This window comes from Balaenoptera musculus, chromosome 7 (genome assembly GCF_009873245.2).
Source record: "Balaenoptera musculus isolate JJ_BM4_2016_0621 chromosome 7, mBalMus1.pri.v3, whole genome shotgun sequence".
NCBI classification, from domain to species: domain Eukaryota; kingdom Metazoa; phylum Chordata; class Mammalia; order Artiodactyla; family Balaenopteridae; genus Balaenoptera; species Balaenoptera musculus.
In genome coordinates, this window is record NC_045791.1 from 83,388,894 (window position 1) to 83,408,958 (window position 20,065).

The window sequence follows — 20,065 nt, forward strand, 5'->3', positions numbered from 1 at the left end:
ATCCATCACCTCAGGCAGCTGCAAAGTTAAGTAATTGCCTGTAATTGTTTTCAACTAATGTTTATGGGGAAAAAGGTTTTCACACTTAATGAGCTCTGAGTTAAGTCAAATAGATGGTCTTGCAAGTGGGATTTTCCAGGGAACAAACAGGTCATATAATAAATCTCTGGGGATGAAGCTTTGAAGGAGCTCCAGCCCCTTTCTGTTCCTTCCAGTGGCTGACGGGCTGCTGGTCTTCACCATGAATGCAGGCTGTTGGTTTTCAAGAATATCACAAAGCAGGAGAGTCCGAGATGGGACTAGGGCAAGTTAAAAATGCCACAAAGCTCATTTCTTTTACTGAGATTGAACAGTTTTTTCCCCTCCTTCTCCTCCTCCTTCTTCTTCTTAGATAAACACTCCCCAGATTGTTGCAAGCCTTTGGGAAATTTCCAGAGTTCTGAAACATTTGATTCTGACCATTTGCCAGTTTCTTGTTGCTTCTGTGGAAGAGAGAATTTTCTGAGGTCCTTACTCCACTATTTTTGCTGATGTCACCTGGATAGGGAGTTTGAATTGGCATACTCTGTGTGTCTGGAAACCACTTGGCCCAAATAGCATGGTGTTCTTTTAAAAAGTAGGCTTATGAAATCTAGGAGGAATGTAGACCATTTAATAGTTAAATTCCTATGGAAAAATGTATATTTTCCCACCATTTCCTTCTCCTTCCTAAGCTTGATTTAGCCCTAGAGACTATAAAAGTGAATGAATAAATAAATGAATTAATCAGTTAAATTCGTGACTCCTCAAAGGGTCCAGTACAGGGACTTAAACATAATGGACACTCAAGGAATAGTGCTGAGCCAAAATAGATTGGCTCAAAATAGGCAAAATTGACCTGTTCTCTATTATATCTTACCCTATTCATAACATTAAATATTTGGTTTTATATTTATCCCACATAAAATTGTATACTTTTTATATTGAAGATTTCCCACTTCCTTTAGTTTTTATGGGATATATCTTCGGGTAAAAAATAAGTCCTATAATATAGTTTTAACAGTAAATTCTTTCCATTAAAAAAAGAAGAAAGGAGAAAGGAGGGAGGAGACAGGAAGATATTCTTGTCAGTTGTCAAGGTGGTGGCCACTGACAAATTTTGCAAGTATTTTGACAAACACCTAGCAGAAATAGGCTTATTTTCCATCAGAAAACTCATAACTAACTCAATTGAAGGATATTAGGTAAAGAAGCCTGTTCGGAAATAATCTGAAAAGATTCTTGTGTCTCATGTCTTTCTTAATTTGTTATAATGAATGAGTCATAATATTTTAAGAGGATTAGAGCTGCGTATAATGAGAGTGCTACATTTAAAGGACTAACAATATAATATAATATGATTACGATACAACATAATATGATGGGATAAGATAATATGATTCTTTCATTTCCTGTTCTCACTAACACATTACAAAAAATACTAAGTGGCTTTTTATTTTGCTTTATTTTGTTAGAGAAGATGTGAACGTGAAGTAGAATCTGGCTATGTTTTCACACACAAACACATACGTGCACAAATAATGACAACTCAATTTTATAAAAATGTAATGAAAACGGTATAAAAACCGTTTTATTAAAAAAAAAACGTTTTATCTCTTTACTTCTCTTTGACTCTCCTTAATTAATAATGGATATAAAAGCAGGTCTTCAATTATTATTCTAACAAAGATAGTCCACATCTTTAAAAATTATTTCATCTGTATTAATACTTAAAATCATCTAAGAAAAAGCAAATGGTATTTTCCTCAGTTCTTGTGACATTATGTCTTATGCCTTTCAAATTTGAAAACAAAAAACAAAAAAAAACCACTCTGAAAAATAGGAAGGTTCTTCAAGACATCACACTCAGTCTCCTTAGAAAGTCTTTGATATGGAAAAACAAATAGAGGGATTGTTCCAGTTTAAAAGAGAAAAGACCAAAAAAAAGGAATTTAACGTGACCATTGATTAGATACTGATTTTAAAACTCTATAAAAGATATTCTTAGGATAATAGGGGGAATTTGAATATGAATTGAATATCATTAAGATATTTTTTCATTTTCTTAGGTATGTCAATGATGTTGTTTTGTAGGAGAATCTTCTTTATTATAGGTGCATGCTGAAGTTTTTAGGGCTGAAGTCTACAACTTAACTTTCAAAAGATTCAGAAAGATATATATATATAGTCCTGGGATAAACCATAATGGAAAATAATGTAAAAAAAGAATGTATATATATGTATAATTGAGTCACTTTGCTGTACAGCAGAAATTAACACAACATTGTAAATTAACATTGAAAATCAAAAGACAAGAAAAGAAATATATATATATATATATATATATATATATGTACACACACATAGTAGTTGTCCAGCTGGGAATGTAAAATCTGATTTCAATCATGGAATGTGGTAAATGGAAATGCATTGTCCAGATCCCCCTACAAGGACAAACTAACTCCTGGGAGAGCTGTCAAGAGGCCACATCCAACTAATAGCCCTTCAGAGACTGCTGCTACTACACAGAGACCCTTTGCCCAAGGTCATGCCCTTCTAGGATAGCCAACTGTCAGCGATGATTGAGGTGGAAGTAGAAAGGCCTGGTCACTATGGACCAATGGGGGATAATCCTGATGGGTCCATTTTAGCTTCAGAGGTCCATTTGGAGTCGGCTCTGGCTGTCAGTCCTACCTTACAGCTCAACTTCTCCCTCTGCCCGGTTGTGTTGTTCCCCCAACGCCCCCACCGCCCATTCCACACGCAGGTATCGAGCCTAAGGGCACAGCCTAGTAAATACCTGACCCTTAAATTCTGTCTCAAAGTCTTCTTCTAGGAGAACGGAATCTGCAACACCAGATGGATATCAGACAACCTCTAAATGAAGAACACTTTTTTTTAAAGTTCTGTTTTCTTAAAAAATGCCAGTGTCATCAAAAACAAAGAAAAGCTGTGGAAATGTTCTGTGGAAATTAAAAGAGGCTACAGGGCTTCCCTGGTGGCGCAGTGGTTAGGAATCCGCCTGCCGGTGGCGGGGACAGGGGTGCGATCCCTAGTCCGGGGGCATCCCACATGCTGTGGAGCAACTAAGCTCGTGCACCCACAACTACTGAGCCTGTGCTCTAGAGCCCTCGAACCACAACTACTGAAGCCCATGCGCCTAGAGCCCGTGCTCTGCGACAAGAGAAGCCACCGCAATGAGAAGCCCGCGCACCGCAACGAAGAGCAGCCCCCACTCGCGCCAACTAAAGAAAGCCCGCGCGCAGCAACGAAGACCCAATGCAGCCAAAAATAAATAAATAAAATAAATAAATTTATAAAATAAAAGAGACTAGAGAAACGCGTGACAACTAAATGAGATATGTGATGTTGGACTGCATCCTGTACTAGAGGAAAATAAAAGGCCAAAAAGAACACTGCTGGATCATTGACAAACTAGAATGTGGATTACAGATGAGATTAAAAAAAGTATTGCATCAAAACTATTACATACAGAATGGATAAACAGCAAGTTCCTACTGTAGAGCACAGGGAACTATATTCAATATCCTGTGATAAACTATAATGGAAAAGAATATTAAAAAAAAGAATGTATAGGGACTTCCCCGGTGGCACAGTGGTTAAGACTCCATGCTCCCAATGCAGGGGGCCTGGGTTCGATCCCCGGCCAGGGAACTAGATCCCACATGCATGCCGCAACTAAGAGTTCACATGCCACAACTAAGGAGCCTGCCTGCCTCAACTAAGACCCAGCACAACTAAATAAATAAATAAATATTTTAAAAAAATGTGTATATATGTATAACTGAATCACTTTGCTATACAGCAGAAATTAACACAACCTTGTAAATCAACTATACTTCAATTAAGAAAAAGGACAGCATCAATTTTAAATTTCCTGTAATTGGTAAATATACAGTGGTTATGTAGGAAAATGTCCTTGTTCTTAGGAAATAGACACTGAAAATTACAGGGGAAAGGGGGCACATTGTATGCAACTTCCTCTTGAACGGTTCAGAAAACGTACATGCACACATACATAGAATATAGTAAAAGCAAATGGGGCAGGGAATTCCCTGGTGGTCCAGTGGTTAGGACTCTGCACCCTCACTGCCGAGGGCCCGGGTTCAATCACAGGTTGGCCAAAAAAAAAAAGCAAATGGGGCAAGAGTTTAAAAATTGGTGAATCTAAGTAAAGGGGATATGAGAGGATTCTTCTTATTTTTCTTGCAACTTTTCTGTAGGCCTGAAATTATTTTCAAATAAAAAATTAAATATATGTACGTATATATGTATATATAAATATAAATAATTACAGATCAACCAGCTGTAGCAAAATGTTAACAATTGATTTATGTTATAAGTATATAGTTGTTCTCTGTCCTATTCTTTGAACTTCTCTGAATGTTAAAAATTTTTCATAATGAAAATGTGGAAAGAAAATACAGGCCCGGATGTTTGCTGTGGCTTACCTCCTTAAGGCTTGCAAGATTATGCCTTTAGGGCTTCCCTGGTGGCATGGTTAAGAATCCGCCTGCCAATGCAGGGGACACGGGTTCAAGCCCTTGTCCGGGAAGATCCCACATGCCACGAAGCAACTAAGCCTGTGCACCACAACTACTGAGCCTGTGCTCTGCAACTACTGAAGCCCGTGTGCCTAGAGTCCGTGCTCTGCAACAAGAGAAGCCACCACAATGAGAAGCCCGTGCACCTCAACAAAGAGTAGCTTCCGCTCGCCGCAACTAGAGAAAGCCCGCGGGCAACAGCGAAGACCCAACACAGCCAAAAATAAAATAAAGAAAATAAATAAAAATTAAAAAAAAAAAAGATTATGCCTTTATTTCAGGTTGCTGCCGCGAGTTTTCTGGTCACTCTATTTGTGATTAACTTAAAGAACACAGATTAGCATACCAATTAGACTCTTAAAATTTCCCCCTCTATAAAGTAGAACTCTGTAAATCATTAACTATTTACCTCCTCACTCTAAGAAACCCTGTTAGATATACAGTATAAACTCTGAGTACCAAAACTTTGTCTTTTTTTATTCTCTACTATGTCCTTAGTTGCTAGATAAATTCCTAGAGCATGGAATATGCTCAGTAAATACCTGTTAAAGGAACAAGTGAGGAAGATCTAAAATAACTATGATTTTGGTATAGATTAATAATTTTACCTACCAAACTCCTATCAAATCAACTCTTTTACCTACCAAATCAACTCCTATCATTATGGCCAAAATTAAATTTGATTTTACTGTTTTTGCTTACTTTCTCTTTCTTACTACAAGTTGGGAGAATCAGAATTTTGTAATTATTTCAGCAAACAAGTAGTTAATCAGGGTGAAGCTGAGCTGGGAAGTAGTTTGAAGTAGTGCTTCTGGGTTCCTGGGGGGAGCAGCAGAGAGCCTTTGGAATGCAAACCCATTAGGGTGCTCAGGTGCAGGGTGACCTTGAGGAAAGAGGTGCAATGGTAGCTAAGGGCTTAGGAGGGGAGGACCCACCACACAGGATTGAGCTGACTTGAAACAGGAGAACCAATGCTCCACTACATGTGGAGGAATGAAGTCAGGAGGCTCTATGAAGCCACACGTCAGAGAATATAGCCCATTTATTAGCAAATTGTCAATACTCACTCAGTGAGACTGGAAATGAATAAAGCTGCAGGAGACAGAGTAGCCAGGAATCAGAATGCAGAAATTAGGACTGGAGCAGGAACCAAGAGGAAACTAAACAGATGTGGAAATAGGGCACAGCAGCTGGAGGCATCAGTTTTGTCCTGTTTGGATGTTTCCCCACATGGGCCTGGGCAGAAGTGTTAACCATGAAACAAGAGCCTTCCCATGATCATGACCTCCTGACACACCACTGGGGCTGATGGTGCTTGTGGCTAACTGGGGCTAAAGTGTCCCTCTGAGGCACACACTGCTGTTGTTTCAGGGCACCCTTTATATTCTGCTTTACTATCCTTACTGTTTCTACTTCCAGCTCAGAATCAGAGAAAGTAGAGCAAAGTATCACCAAGAGCCTGCAATTTTTCATCTTTATCCTCCCATCCAGAGCCCACCTTCTCATTTGCAAATCTAGAAAGCTGTTTTCTCCCTAGGCAACTTTTATTCAAAATAATTTGTTTAAATTTATAATTATTTTGCATTGAATAATTTAAAATTATCTTTTAAACTAACAGATCAGCAAATTATCTGAAATGTTTTCAAAGTGATGTCTTATCATACTGCTTAAAAAGGACCACACTCCTCCATCTCGACACATTGAGGTGGAACATTGGAAGTAAAATCAGTACAGTGGTCTTAATACAGAGGTACACTGTCAGACATGACTTATGATATTTAGGCATCCTGAACAATATGATTTATGGTTGGGTTTTATTTCAGGTTCTCTCTGCTTGTCATTGTCTTCGTCTATTTTACAATCATGCAATAATCTCATCCAGAGAAATACAAATGAATTGTGTCTCATGGAATGCAATCAGTTATTGCCCTGTAAATATTGACCAGTTTTGCCAGTTTTGTAACTGTTTATAAATCCATTTCAACATTCCTGATGGTCTACACATTTGTGAGACTTTGAATTCTCCTTTTTACCCATTGTAACATCTTAACTGATTCTATCATTAATAGAGTTAAATAAAACCTTTGAAACAGGTTACCTTTATATTTGTATGTGAGTCATGATTTACCTGTTTTTTAAAAAATGGTCTTTTAATAGGCCTTTAGTCCAAAAGTATTGGTCTGACCTTGGGAGGACAAATGAGAGTAGGGAGAGGCGGGTAGGGATGTGGTAAGGTTTTTTTAAGAAGTGTATATGAAGTTTCTTTCTGGCCCACTCAATTTCCAAAACCTAGATTTACCTTCCACTCCTAGGATGATGATGGAACCGAGCATCGGGACAGGGGGAAGCACTTATTTAGGGGAAAGGGGAGGGGTAGGGCTGGGGGCTTGGTTTAAGTGCAATACCAGGCAAGCAGGGAAGGGCTGAAGGAGAGAGAATTCTGATACCACCACACATTTGTATTGCTGAGGCAAATTCTTTCTTTAGGGATCCCAGCCTCTTTTCCCTGCATCCTTCATTCCTAACTGCTCTCTTTAAGGACAGTATGTTAAAGCCAGGCCCTTGATATGACTGCTGGAAGATTTATACAATTGTTTGACACAGCCAGGATATTAGCACAGCATTCAAATATGTGCAGCTTTCCTTTTCTCTCTCTCTCTCTCTTTTATTTTTTTGCAGTCAGACTGAGGCCTCTTAATCCCTTCGGCTGCTACTCAGAGGAAGGGAGTCAGGCCAGTGTTCTAGCCACACCAAACTCCAAAATAATTGGTTAGATATGGCACTTTGCCTGATCAGCGCTGCAGCTGGAGAACACAGAATGCCTTCCCCGGCCTGAGGATGGGTACACTGCCTGCCTCACTGAAGAGGGATGAAGAGAAGTCCCAGTACTATCTGATTGGCTCCCGCCCTTGCCTCAGCTCTCCCTTGGGATAAGTAAACCCATCAGGGTGTTTATGCAGAGTGGACTTCTATTTCTGCATTCCCTTCTCCAGTCCTCCCGGTCTGTCTTCTTTCTCTTCTGCCCCCTTGGCTAAGCTTCCCTCTTCCCTCCCAGTCCCTCCTCACCACGGGCTTCGATGTAATCCAGAAACAATTACCATCCTTTCTGGGCAGTATTTTATGGTGGTTAAGAACAAGAGCCCTGGGGTCAGACAGGCCTTGGTTTCTAACTGCAGTGCCACTTATCACCTACCTGTGTGGCCTTGGGAAGTCAGTCAAAAGCTCTAACCATCAGTTTCTCCATCTGTTAAAATGATACAGGGACAATAATATCTACTTTATCGGGCAGCTGTGAGGAGGAAATGAGGCAATGGAGTGAAGCTCAGTGTCGGACACAGTCATCTATTATGACTGTAACCTTCTTCTCAGTTTCCAGTCTCCTATTTCCTATTTTCCCTCTGTTTCTAGTGTACTTCTATTTCCTATTTTCTTATTTGTAGGTACTACTTAACATGTTTCCCCTCAGTCCAACATAGATACTGATGAGGTTCAAGACATGCTAGCCCCAAATATGACACCTTGGCATATGGAATAGTTTTTTTTTAAAATTTATTTATTTTATTTTATTTGTTTTTGGCTGCACTGGGTTTTCGTTGCTGTGCGCTGGTTTTTCTCTAGTTGCAGCGAGCGGGCCTCTCATTGTGGTGACTTCTCTTGTGGAGCACGAGCTCTAGGTGTGTGGGCTTCAGTAGTTGTGGCTCGTGGGCTCAGTAGTTGTGGCGCACGGGCTTAGTTGACTGAGGCATGTGGGATCTTCCAGGACCAGGGCTCGAACCCGTGTCCCCTGCATTGGCAGGTGGATTCTTAACCACTGCGCCACCAGGGAAGCCCTGGAATAGTTTAAGCTGAAGAAATATGAGAAACAACAGGTACAGGAAGGATTTCTGACCTTCCCCTGAGTGAGGACATGAGATCCTAATGTGAGAGGTGCCCTCTCCATACCCTTAGGAAAGGAGCATCTTTATCTCCAAAGAAGGAGGGATGCTGAGAGGAGTCTGAATGAACAGGCCTTGCTAAGTTTCCCGCAGTTTACCACCCTTAGCACATACCCCTTTTGTCCTATCACATTTCTCGATGTCTCCACTTTTCATGCAACCTAGTACACATAAAAATACTCAGGTTTAACTATTTCCTCGGGTCTTCATTTTCTTATGAAAGGTCCCATGTCATGTAAAACTTTTATTTAAAAATGTGTATGCCTTCCCCCTGTTAACCTGTCTTTTGTTATAGGTGCCCCAGCTGAGAATTTAGAAGAGGAAGAAATGATATTTTTTTCCTCCCCTACATTAACAAATCAATGACAGTGGTCACATGTACCATATTTTTTGATTACAAGCAATTTCAGTTTCTTCATCTGTGATCTGGGGAGAAACACCATCAGTAAACCATTGTAAGGATGTTGTAAGAATTCAACAAGATAATGTATATAAGTGCCTAGCACAGTGCCTGGCTCATAGTAAGAGCTTAGGAATTGTGTTATATCTTACTTTATTAATCCTTTCATTAGGGTGTATTATGAAATAATTCACATAACTAACATATCGCTTTGTTGAAAAGTAGGGAATTCTTGGGCTTCCAGCTAGTTTAATGATCACTGGCTCTAATCAGAGAGCTCGTTTGATGATATTATTTTAATTAGTTTAGATATCATTTTGGATTTATGTTTCATCCTAGAAGAAAACATTAGCTGAAAGATACCACTGTGCGCAACAAAATAATGGTTTCCTACTGTTACAGTAAAGCTACATTATGCTCATTCCTTCCTTTCCAAAGGGGGACATTTTGACCCTGTGATAATGTTCTACTTAAAGGAGTTCTTTTTATTTTACATCAAATGATTCATGTAGATGAGTTCGTTTCTTGTGAGGAAGATGGAAACGAAGTAGCTGAGCTTCTTACTGTAATCTCACTGACTTGCTGTAATCCAAATGGCTGGAAAATACAACAATTGTCTGGCTCAGAAAAAAGAAAACCCACAAAAAATAAAAAACGAGCTTTCCCAAAGAAATTCTGTTTGGGCATTCTCTTAAGTTTGATGAATGAGTTGTTTACTGAGCTTGAGAAAAGTGTAAAAAGGAAGAAATGGCCTTTTTAAAAAAAAAATTTATTTACTTATTTATTTTTGGCTGCTTTGGGTCTTCATTGCTGTGCGCGGGCTTTTTCTAGTTGCAGTGAGCGGGGGCTACTCTTTGTTGTGGTGCACGGGCTTCTCATTGCAGTGGCTTCTCTTGTTGCGGAGCACGGGCTCTAGGCACGCGGGCTCAGTAGTTGTGGCTCGCGGGCTCTAGAGCGCAGGCTCAGTAGTTGTGGCGCACGGGCTTAGTTGCTCCGCAGCATGTGGGATCTTCCTGGACCAGGGCTCGAACCCATGCCCCTGCATTGGCAGGTGGATTCTTAACCACTGCGCCACCAGGGAAGTCCCGAAATGGTCATTTTTAAGAAAATTATTGAAGTGCACTCACTGAATTTGAGCAGATTGCATTTGACATGGCTTGAAAACAGATCTAGTTTTTAACAAATCAAGCTTTTGTTTAATTAAGACTGAAATAAATGAGTGAATATTCTTGTAAATAATCTAATAAAAAGTTAAAATGAAGAGACACTCTCCACAATCATCTCCACGCCTGCCCGTGTTCTGGGGGATAGAATACATTTCTGAGGAAATCTGAAAATACCATTCTATATCGTGTTTGGTATGTTATAATTCCTCTTAAGAGATAAACAGTTTTAGGTGTGTCCTGAAGTTCCCCCTTCCTTATTCAATCTCTCAAAAACCAAAAAGCAAACCAAGGAGAAACGCTATGCTTATACATGAAATATCATTCCAGAGCAAGGCATCTCTCCCAGACAAGGAAGGAAGAATTTAGTCATTTTACTATCTTCTAAGTTTTTCCATCTTCTTGGTTGGTGCATGTAAAGAACTGAATTAAATACGTTGTGTGTGTGAGTGTGTTGATAATGGTAAAATCAACCCAGAGGTGAATGGTTTTATTTTGAATAGACTTAATGAAATGAAAGCCCATATGGGGCAGAATGACAATGAAACAGAAGAGTCATGTTTAGTATTATCTATACAGTTGGGTAATAGAATAAACAATTTATATGAACTTAGTATTTCCCAAAAAGTAACCAAACAATTGATTTGACTAAGCTCTTATTTCCTGAACTTGCTGATGGTTTGGTATTAAGGAGAAAACCACCATTTCTTCTAAAGGGTAAGCTGTGTTTTTAGATATTACTTTCGTTGCCTGATTTCCAGAATTCTTGCCTGATCTCTACAAGCCTATCCCTCAACTTATTTCAGGGTCCCTGATCTACACGCTTCACACAGAATTTTTAGTTATATATTTGAATGCTTATTTGATGAATGTCTCTCCTCCACCAGAATGTACTTTTGCTTACCTTATACTCCCAGAACCTAGCACAGTGCCAGGCAGAGAATAGAGCTCAATAATATTTATTGACTAGAAGAACAGCTATTCAGTGGGTTTTGATAAAAGGCATTCATGCTCACGGGCATTGCAGCAACTAACATTTATTTATATTTGTCTGAGAAGGCAAAGGTGAGTTTGAGAAGGAAATTTAAGCTCTTAATTACCATCAAATCCATTAGGTCTTGTTCTCAGTTCCTCCTCTTATTAAAGGTGTTAAAAGAATGTTGAATCTCACTCCTTAGAGATGTATTAAATCTGTCTGGCCACTTAATTAGGCCAGGACTTTTGAATGACAACAGGTCCCACTTACAGGGCAAGATGATAAGGTTTTTCTCTAAACTATTATCAGGAGCAAATTACTTCACTATAAACCAGTTGTCTAATAATGTATTGCTTATAATTAAGACTAGTTTACCTAATACATTCAAAATGAGGAAGCAAATACCAAGCACACGTAAGTATATAATACCTTTTAACACATTACAGTAATACGGTAACATCTCCTGAGTACTTGTTAAGTACGCTACAATGCTAAGCAACTTTACATGCATTTTCACATTTCATTCTCACAACAACCCTGTGAGGTACTATTATTATTTCTATAAGGCTAAGAGAGGTTGGGCAATTAGCAAAAGTGGTGAAGCCCAGGCAAGACTTCTGGGTCTATCTGACTTCAGGGACTTCCTTCTTAATCCTTGTACACAACGTCTCTGTAGTAATCATCTGTTAATGTGTTCATCTCCCTTGCTTAACGGTGAGAGCCTCAAGGGCAAGGTCTAAGTTTTACTCATCCTTGTATCTCAAGTACAGAACAGAGTGCAGGAAACATAATAGGTGCTCAATAAAAGTTTAGTGAATGAAAGAGGAAGTACTCTCTCGTCCTCAAAACTATAGTATGTTTAGTATAGTTTTAGTGTTAAACATAGTTAACTATATAATGTGCATAAATAAAATACACAAATCAAATACTTATGTAATAAAACAAATAATATATGAATATATCTTACTGTTTTTATTAAATTAGTAATCCATATTTTATGTTGAAGCATACGACATTGTCAAGGTCAAATAACAGCACTTTTATATGGTATAACTTCATTAAAAAAAAAACTATGTCAACTCTTAGCTACATAATTAAGCAGAATGCTCCATTACCAGATGTTTTCCACTGAAATAGAGGTTTATCGTTATAAACTGCCAAAGAGAAAGTTTTATGAAAAATTAAGGGTGTCATATCTATAAGCACTTTCTTCTAGGTCTAATGATCTAATTTCATATACAAATTATTTTTCATGCCCTTAGGTCCTAATGAAAATTAACCCAGCACATATTATTACACTTGGCTTTGATTCTCTCTTTTCTAAGCTGCCAGGTTGCATACCTCCTTGCACAAGTCCTTCTTCATGAAGTTCTCCCTTTTTAGTATTAACTCTGCCTTTATCCCAAGCCCTGATGCACCCCCTAGTGTTCCTCAAACACTTCTATAATTACAATATCTGTTTATAATGGTCACTTTTTGTTGAATGCTGGGGTCTGTTATATGCGATTGTGTAAAGCATTTATAATGGAGGAACTATACTGAAAGGGAGCAGAATATGCCACCCCCAAATGTGCCACTTCGGCATATTAATATTTTGAATTAAAATTACTTGAGAAACAGTTGGTACAAGAAGGACACTCTGACCCTCCTTTGTCCCCCTGAAAGCAGAAAATAAATCTCCTATGTGAAAGGTACCCTCCCTGTATCAGGAGGGTAGAAGATATCCTCATCACCAGAAATAGGGAATTTAGGGCCAAGAAGGCTATATAAACAAAACTTGTTACTTCTTCACTAATTTACTACCCCAAACCCAAACTTCTTTGTACTGTCAATTCTTCACAAATTTATTGTTTCTTTGTCTAAAAGGTATAAAATCTGCCTGCCTTGGTTACTTCTTTGAATCTCATATTATATGGACTCCCGTACACATGACATTAAATTTTTCTCCTGTTAATCGGTTTTATGCTAATTTAATTATTACACCAGCCAAATAACTTAGAAGGGAAGAAGGGGAAAGTTTTCCACCCCTACAATACCCAACTGATTTGGTTATTATACTAAGTGACTGGCTTGTTGACCATGGACTGTTCTTAAATAACTTTTTTGTTTCTTGCATAAAAAGAAACACAAAATTAGAACTTCAGAGAGTAAACCCTTGAGGGCTTTCAAAGCACACAGGATAAGCTTTGCTTCTGCATGATTCCTGAGTGAAGACTATGACCTCTCCTCATTGAATTCTTTATATGCTAAATTTTATGAAATAAATTACTTTCTTGGTTTCACCATGCTTTGAACTTTGCCATCTAGTGATTGCATTTTTGTCAGCAGTACCAACAAGGTCTCATGTTTTTGGTGTTCTAACTTAGTCCACCTGACCCCGTGGTGGGCCTGAATTCTTTTTCTACTCTACTTCAGTCTTCAATTTAAAAGCTACACCCTGGGACTTCCCTGGCAGCGCAGTGGTTAAGAACCCACCTGCCAATGCAGGGGACACGGGTTCGAGCCCTGGTCTGGGAAGATCTCACATGCCGTGGAGCAACTAAGCCCATGCACCACAACTACTGAGCCTGCGCTCTAGAGCCTGCGAGCCACAACTACTGAGCCCACGTGCCACAACTACTGAAGCCCGCGCACCTAGAGCCCGTGCTCCGCAACAAGAGAAGCCACCACAATGAGAAGCCTGCACACCGTAACGAAAGAGTAGCCCCGGCTCGCTGCAACTAGAGAAAGCCTGCGCACAGCAACAAAGACCCAGCGCAGCCAAAAATAAATAAATAAAAATAAATTAATTAATTAATTAAAAAAAAAAGACTCCGAGCTTCCAGTGCAGGGGCCCCCAGTGAGGGGGGCCCAGGTTCAATCCCTGGTCAGGGAACTAGATCCCGCATGCCTCAACAAAGATCCCGTGTGCTGCAACTAAAGACCTGGCGCAGCCAAATAAATAAATAATTTTTTAAATTAAAAAATACAATTAAAAAAATAAAAACTACACCCCAAGCAAAGTCCACTTGAGAATTTCTTGGTCCTAGTTGGGTTAGCCCGGCTTTGAGTGAACCTATATTATCTGGCTTGGTTAAATTCTGAAATACTGTATGTATATCAGCAACACTGGTATTACAGGTTTTCAGGACATAATGAGAACCTTCAATGCAGAATTTAATTAGGCATGGATTTCCTAGACAACAGAAATAGCACAGTGAAAACTGTAAAGTGCTATGTAAGTATATTTTTATTGTAACCTGAAAATTTCCCCAGTTCACAGTGGGCACAAATGGGGTAGTATTTAGAATTTTAATTCAGGATTCATTAAGGTGTCCCCATTGGCTGATGTAATATCCACTATATTTGCCCAATAAAGAGATCATACTTGAGAAGAGTTCACTGAAAAGTATTTCCAGGGCCTCCAGAAGATGCATTACATGTGTCTGTAGACACGTTTGCTCCTCTTTTGTACCACGACTCCATCAGGTGTGCTGCCAGAGTGCTGGCTACTCGCCTTGTCAAAGCTGGCTAGAGACTTGGGATGAAGCGAGGGCAGAGGGCTCAATTCGCTTCCATTATATAGAACTTTTTTTTTGTTAGAGGAGACCCAAAATAGGCCTGCTTGTGCCCTGATGTTTTAGTGGAAACAACTCTGCATTTTTAATTGCATGCTGCTCTTACACCCCCTCTCCTCTCAGAGGTCAAAGGCTGTTCTGGGCTCCCCCTTCTAGCAAGTTCTTCCACAAGCCTCCTCAGGCCAAGAAGGACTTCTGGTGGGTACACCCCATCAGTTGCTCAGTCAAGTCCAAATCTTGTCATCTCACTTTGACTCATGATGGGACACCAGTACCCACCTCTCTCTCTGTGTCACCTCTTCCATAAACTGTTAACTTGCATACTCACATCCACATCCATCCCTCCCTTTTCTAAACTCCATATCCTGTAAGTATTACATAGTTTTAATACTTTTTAGTTTAATAACTTAATTATGTCTCCCAGGCAGCACAACTCTAAGCTTACTGAGGGCAAGAACTTTCCATTAAAATCCTTGTGTCCTCTCCTAGCAAATCAGCTGATGGTTCAATGTTTGCTTGACTGAATGTGATATGTAAGATGGCTTCTCTTAGTTAATGATAAACAAACAACCTCCTTCACCACCCCCAAAATGGAAAATAGCAAACTTCCAAATAAGGAACCAAACTTTCCAACTCCCATCTTCCTTTGCTTGAAACTGAGAGTAAAACAAAACAAAACAAAATTTAAATCATTCAGAAAGCCCTAACATACCTTCTTTATTTGATGTGATAAATTCCTTTATCACAAGCCAAGTCTTTATTTGCATTCATCCTGCAAAGACTTGCTGTATGCAGTGTTTCACACACTTGAGTTCACATGGGCTGGTTGATTGTGTTTGCTGAACAAGGGGCCAATGAGACTAAGGTTGGATGGTTGGCTCTTGCCTGAGTCAGTATGCTTCACACAGAGAGTAACTCTTCCACAGGCAAAGCCAGGGTCTATTTAACCCCTGCCCTTCTACCTTCTAATTAATCATCTTGCCAATTATATTCATTAGGCTGAAGGAAGGACTTGCAAATAATTTCTAGCAAAAAGTTTGTGCCTGACTCATATTTACTTTGTTCCTACTGACATCCAGTTTCTTTAACAATGAAGAGCATTTTTCATCTTATTTGAGTATCATGGAATAATCAGAACATACTATGATAACTGAAGAATATGAAAACATAAAATCTGAATAAAAGATTTGTCTCACCAAATATTTATTTATTTATTTATTAGGTACCCACTGTATGTGCTAGGAACCCATTACATATATCACATTGAGCAATGACTTAGTAAGCAGAGGTTGAAAAAAGGGGAAGGGGTGAGATTGGAGTACTGGAAGGAACCTTGCCCATCAGGTTTATTTAAGAGGAAAGGAAACTGAGGCCCATGAAGTTTGCTCTGCCTCAAGCCATGAAACAAGTTAGAGGCATAGTTGGGATTAAACTCTGGGGTGACAGACAAAAGCAAAACAGCAAATATAAAGATATTGTGGAACCACAGATTTGGGGCATGTTTGGAAATTGTCCAATTTAAGATAATGCTGCGTTATTAACCTTCATTTAGCTAGTTATGTTTTTTCTATCCTTAAAATTTTTATACTATCAGTTTTTATTGTGGTCTTCGCTTTTATTACTTTCATTAGAAGTTTAATGAGGCAGTGGGGGTGGGGGAGGGATGGATTGGGAGTTTGGGATGAGCAGATGCAAACTATTACATGTAGGATGGATAAACAACAAGGTGCTACTGTAGAGCACAGGGAACTATATTCAATAGCTTGTGATAAACCGTAATGGAAAAGAATATGAAAAAGAATATATACGTGTATAACTGAGTCACTTTGCTGTACAGTAGAAATTAAACACAAGGGGACTTCCCTGGTGGTGCAGTGGTTAAGAATCCGCCTGCCAATGCAGGGGACATGGGTTTGATCCCTGGTCTGGGAAGATCCCACATGCCGCAGAGCAGCTAAGCCTGTGAGCCACGGACTACTGCGCCTGTGCTCTAGAGCCCGCGAGCCACAACTACTGAGCCCGCGTGCCGCAACTACTGAAGCCTGCGTACCTAGAGCACGTGCTCCGCAACAAGAGAAGCCACTGCAATAAGAAGCTCGCGCACCACAACAAAGAGTAGCCCCTGCTCGCCACAACTAGAGAAAGCCCGCGTGCAGCAATGCAGCCAAAAATAAATAAATAAATGAACTTAAAAAAAAAAATTAAAAAAAAAAGAAATGAAACACAACATTGTAAGACAGCTATACTTCAATAAATTCTTTTTTTAAAAAGGAAGTTTTATGAGGCAGGAACCTTTACTAAAGTTAATGCCACCAAAGAAACCAGGTGAATTAGAACTGAAGACCCCCCCACCACCAGATTGAGGGTTTAACTTTTTGTGGTTTATATGAAAATTGAGACCTGAAGAAAAAAGTAGATGGGACTTTTCAAAATTATAAAGTTTTAAAATTATACAAGTAATGGACTACTAGAGAAAATTTGGGAAAAAAGAAGAGCTATATGATCTGAAGGGGTCCAGCATATGCTACTGTAGCATAAAAATTATTTTGAGCAGAAGGCATTTGAGGTCCCAAAAGAACTCAATTGTCATAAATCCCCTCCCCAGGAGCAACCAGGTAAGGTTGACTCATCGCCATGGATGAGAAGTCTCCACATCAGATCTAAACAGACAATGTCACAAAAACTATCGCGTCGCCTATCTATTCTCCTAAAGCCCATTTATATTTCTAAAAAGTCATTTGTTTTCCCATAAGTCCCCTTTCTCCCCCTCCCCTTCCCTTATTAAGAAGTCACTTGTTTTCCTGTAAGTATCCTTCTCTCTCTTCCCTTCCCCTTAAGATGGTATATAAGCTCCAAATTCTAGCCTTCCCTTTGAGTCACATTTTTCTGTGAACTCCCCTATGTATGTTAATAAAAATACATGATTAAATTTTGTGTTATCTCTTGCTAATCTGTCATTCATTAGTTTAATTCACAGGCCTTCAGAAACAGAACTTAAGAGGGCAGAGGAAAAGTTTTTCCTCCCTGATATACCATCAGTTCACCATCAGCTTAACACAACCATTTTCAATTTTGCATGTTTTTCTTCAATTTTTTCAACTCCATTTACTTTTTTATATAATTATAATTATTGTTAGTATTATAATATCAGTACTCATCCATGATGCTACATATCCCTCCAAATTATGATAACTTAATGACTACTAAATATTTCCATTGAGATAATATACAAGATGTTTCTTAACTAGCTTTCTAGTGCAACCACAGATTTGGGTTGCACTAGAAAGCTATTTGTTGCATATTTGTTGGATATTTAGATTGCTTCTGACTTTTTAAAATTATAAGCAATTCGGAAAAAAAGTCTTTTAGCATAAAACTTTGTCTTCTTTTAAAATTACTTCCATGAGTTAGCTTCAACTGCTGTAGCCTTTGAAAGGGGAATGTTGGGTTAAATAGCTATCTCTCGGGGAGATGACAGGGGTAAAGTAACACAGAAGATGTATGACATTCTTTTATAAACTAAATGACTTAAGAAGTCTTGGGTAAAATAAATAAAGGCCGTGAAAAAACTTAGAAATCATTTAGTGTTTGGAAGAAGTGCAAACATGATGAGAATTATTTAGAAAGAGGAATTACTTGAACTAGGTAATCTGAGATTCAAGAGCAGCCCATTGACTTTTTCACGAAACAAAACAAAACATACTAGTGGATTAATTTAGCAACAAGTTTGCGGAAGCTTGGGCGAATGAGTTTTTTTTTAAGTGAGAAAGGCCAATTTAAGAGAATAATTGATGGTGAAAGTTCCGTTATCAAATTTTCATTTGGTTTTCACTAGCTTTCATTTGGAGGGAAGGATAAACTATCAGACAAAAAACAGTTGGCGCTCCCAGTTATCTGACTACCAAAAGAACAGTCAAGGTAGCTGAACCTTTTCTTCCAAGTACTCGCCTTCAATTAGCCATTTGTCCTTCATTAGATGAGCCCAGATACCAATTATTGTAACAGGCAATTGATTATGAGATTTCAAAAACGCAGCAACAAAGAAATGTTTGTTTTGAAGAGCCACAAGCTATTCATTTTAAAAAGAGAGGAGAAAACCAAGCCACATTACAACTCAATTTGTAACTTTTTTCCTGCCTTGTAATTGAAGGAGGGCAAAATCAATTTTCATCTTGAGTACCATTTCCTCCTACTCGATTTCACTACAGTGGGCTTTCCACTAATGATGTTTGACATTTCTGAGTCACCACTACATTTATGAGCTGTAATTTGCTAGGTAAAAGCTGAGGAAATGACTGAAAGTTCACTGTGCCCTACCAACCCCTACCCTAGCAACCTCCTCCTGTCCTCTCAGTGTTTTAGGTTTAATCACAGCTGTTGTAAACCCTGTTACACTCTTCCTAAACACTTTTGACAGGACCAAAAATATGAGTCTGCACAGAGAGCTTTTCGTAAACTATCAGGAGTCCTTTTCCTTTTTTGCCAGCTGGTAGTTAGTCCAATTACTGCTTTATAAATAAATCATCTGCAGGCATCCTCATCAGGTCAGTTCCAAACACGGCAGTTCAAGGAAAACAAGAAAGCACTTACCAGTTAATTTTCTGCGAGGAGAGAAGCTTTTGTGATGTGTGGTGAAACCTCCCTGCTCCAGAATGAAATGGAGGGTGGTTTTCAGAACAGCTACGTTGGACACTCTTCTCCCAGGCTCCTCATTTGGCTTTTATCTGGCTTTTGAAATGACACTGTAGAGGAGAAGGATGTTGGGTTTCACTTGAATGTGGTTCTTCCCTTCCTCTCCTGCCCTCCATAAAAATTCATCATGTATTCCAGGAGAAAAGTAAGCAATGAACACACTGCACAAATTCTTTTGCTCAGTGTGTACACGTGTGTAACTGAGGTTTGTTTTCTGAATGGAAATCATTACTGTTGGCTGCAGTGCCGCAGGCTGAAAACCAGTGATGGGGGAGGAACCAATCCCTCCTTTGTTTGGGTGGGCTTTTGCTTATGAAAAGTCAATTCAAATTTCAGTCCAGACTTCCCTGGTGGCAGAGTGGTTAAGAATCCGCCTGCCAATGCAGAGGACACAGGTTCGAGCCCTGGTCTGGGAAGATCCCACATGCCACGGAGCAACTAAGCCCATGCACCACAACTACTGAGCCCACGTGCCACAACTACTGAAGCCCGTGTGCCTAGAGCCCGTGCTCCGCAACAAGAGAAACCACTGCAATGAGAAGCCCGCGCACCGCAAAGAAGGGTAGCCCTTGCTCGCCGCAACTAGAGAAAGCCCGTGCGCAGCAACGAAGACCCAATGCAGCCAAAAATAAATAAATAAAATAAATTTATAAAAAAAAATTTCATTCCAACGATGGGATGAAAAGAACCTTAGAATGTCAAAGGAGAGCTCTTCAAATGCGCCCGGGCTCATTAGGAGAGAGATTTTATTTCCTGGGT

General features: G+C 39.3%; 1 protein-coding gene across 2 annotated transcripts in view; it reads right to left on the reverse strand.

Annotated features, from left to right (window-relative positions):
* GPR1 (G protein-coupled receptor 1) overlaps positions 1-20,065 on the reverse strand; it is a 75,989-nt gene that overhangs the window by 22,616 nt on the left and 33,308 nt on the right. Inside the window, exon 5 of one of the 2 annotated variants that reach the window (XM_036858033.1) lies at positions 19,205-19,356. The gene's annotated coding sequence lies outside the window, so the exon portion shown is untranslated. Of the gene's footprint in view, positions 1-4,490; positions 4,550-19,204; positions 19,357-20,065 lie in introns of those variants that run through there. The other variant, XM_036858035.1, reaches the window with a different exon arrangement.